The 2,353-nt window shown below is 36.3% G+C and overlaps 1 protein-coding gene across 2 annotated transcripts in view; it reads right to left on the reverse strand.

The window, feature by feature from the left end:
* The window catches only part of LOC117110435, an 8,432-nt gene extending 7,899 nt beyond the window's left edge, over positions 1-533 (reverse strand). For both annotated transcript variants that reach the window (XM_033253142.1, XM_033253141.1), the window contains exon 1: positions 395-533. The gene's annotated coding sequence lies outside the window, so the exon portion shown is untranslated. The remainder of the gene's footprint in view (positions 1-394) is intronic.
* Between the last annotated feature and the right edge of the window lie 1,820 nt (positions 534-2,353).

Raw genomic sequence — 2,353 nt, forward strand, 5'->3', positions numbered from 1 at the left:
ATATATAGGCTATATATATATCTGTCTCTTATACACATCTAGATGTGTATAAGAGACAGATATATATATATTCAATATAATAATAAGTATAAAATCGTGTGTAAGACTCGTGTGTGATAGACAAATAGTTGTAATATGCATTATTTTTGGGGCAATGGCCATATACTGGTGCTTATTAAATTATTGGTACGTGAACATTCGAATCTGAAAATGGAAGTACAGCAGCAATATAGTAGGCCCTGTGAGTATACGACCCAAATACTTAACTAACTATTGTAGGCCTAACAACTTAGCACCAGTCAAGTTATTAGCCATGATTGGGGTAGCCTGGCAGTGCAGTGGTAGTTGAATCGAGTTGAGTTAGATATTAAATCTATCCTAGGCTACCACTAACCTTAATAGCAGCCGAGCCTTTTGAGCTCTTTCAGTCGATGTACTGCCAGTTTTTGTCTGTAAGCCGCCGTTCCTGTAAGCATTACGATACAAACAAGTTCAACTCAGTTCGTGGGCTCTTTGAAATCTATTGTTATTAAGTGGCACTTGAGCGTTGCAAGTCACATGGTGTAATCAATCGTCGCCTAGCAACTTCAGTACATCTTCGCACTTTGGGTGAAGCTTTATAAATTCGGATTCACGCAAACACGATATTCACAACAGAAAGCAGGGAAAATAAACCTTGTTTTTGATAATAAAATATCCTTATTAAATTATTTCATTTTTAAAATATAAGAAAATAATATTAAAAATATAATAATTTTAAATAAGACCTCTGGTCGATGTTGAATCCGATCCCGAAGTAGCAGCAGGTAATGCAAATGCTATTACGATGTGAGCTGCTGCGTCATGAGTTAGGCTATCATACAGAAAATTTCTGTCCTCTGGTCCCCATTTATGATGGGCTTACACTTCGATCTCATTAGTCCTTAAGTAGGCCAAAAGTAGGCCAAATTAAATTTAAAAAAAAATTAGGCCTACTTTGACTTTGAATCCATCACTCGAGCCCTCAAACTGTCCCACCGCCTATTTTATGGCTGTTTTGAAAAATACTTCGAAAAATAAGACTACCTCAGATACGGTACGAATTAGACCACTGATTAAAACTTGGACCCTATACAAACTCAGCTCCCCAACTAGATAAATGAAAACTACCAGATAATAATACGTTTGTTATTACTCAAATTCTATATTTATTTGATGAATAAATGAATAAACAAGCATTTATACAAATATTAAAATTGTCGGAGCAAGACTGAACCTACTGAGAAAAGTTGCGGTTCTTTGTTGCAGTGCAGTAAATCTAAAACGTATCATAAAGTCATTCAAACTCGTGTACAAAATAGAGGAACAAACTCTAAAGTAGGGCTATGTTTTAAAGTACCGTTGTATGAAGCTTAATTACCTTACGGTGTATACCTAAGTGTAAAAAGATAGTGAATTAATTCAAAGAATATTAGCATGTCAAGAAACTACAGTAAATGCTTGAATAAGCGCCGCGGCGCTTATACAATTTTTAGAGGCTTCAGTTCGGCGCTTATTCAAGAGGCGGCGCTTATAAAAAAAAAATATTTGCGTGACGTTTTCTATGCCCGTTCCCATGTTCCCTATCTCACGTATTCCCGTAGTTCATTAGGCCTATCATATGTCCTACGTCATCGTAAATAAACACTTATAAAGAAATGCTTGTGTCTTGTGTTATTTATTCATTTTACTGTATTTAAACCCTGTTTCTCAAAGTCTTTCTTTACACACAGGGTAATAACTCTCGATTAAGCGCCGCGGCGACTATTCGAGAGCGGTGCTTCGAGCATTTACGTTAGTCGTGGTTATATTGAAACTTTAAAACATATTGACGCCAATAGAACAATCATCGCCTTTTTGCAGAGATGTAGATCTAAACGTATTGATGAAGTATATTCACGCCAATTTTCAAATCGTGTACAACATAGTTAAGCAGCTTTAAAATATCGAACAATAACGCGCGTGTCGATATTTTAATTGCTTTAGAAATACATTTTCAAAAAAATGTAATTTTGTAGAGCATCGGACTGCGGTAGGCCTACAGACTATTATTAAATATCTGAATGAAGAAAATAACCGTTGTGTAATTATATTATATATATATAGGCTATATATATATAGGCTATATATATAGAACTGGAGGTCGCTGGAACAGAATGTTGCTACTCGGAGTTTCACGCTATTGCGATCGTCAGGCAACTGATGAAAGGTGAACGTAGTGTGGTGATGTGACTTGCTTGTGCGGACGTAGTATGAAGTTAGGTTATTGCGGACGTCGGAGTAGCTGTTCGGAGGTAGTGCTTGTTTTCGTGGCGGCATTTCGATACAAGTTCTG

Source organism: Anneissia japonica, unplaced genomic scaffold (genome assembly GCF_011630105.1).
Source record: "Anneissia japonica isolate Jap-2015-1 unplaced genomic scaffold, ASM1163010v1 scaffold287936_len456577_cov159, whole genome shotgun sequence".
Classification (NCBI taxonomy): Eukaryota; Metazoa; Echinodermata; class Crinoidea; order Comatulida; family Comatulidae; genus Anneissia; species Anneissia japonica.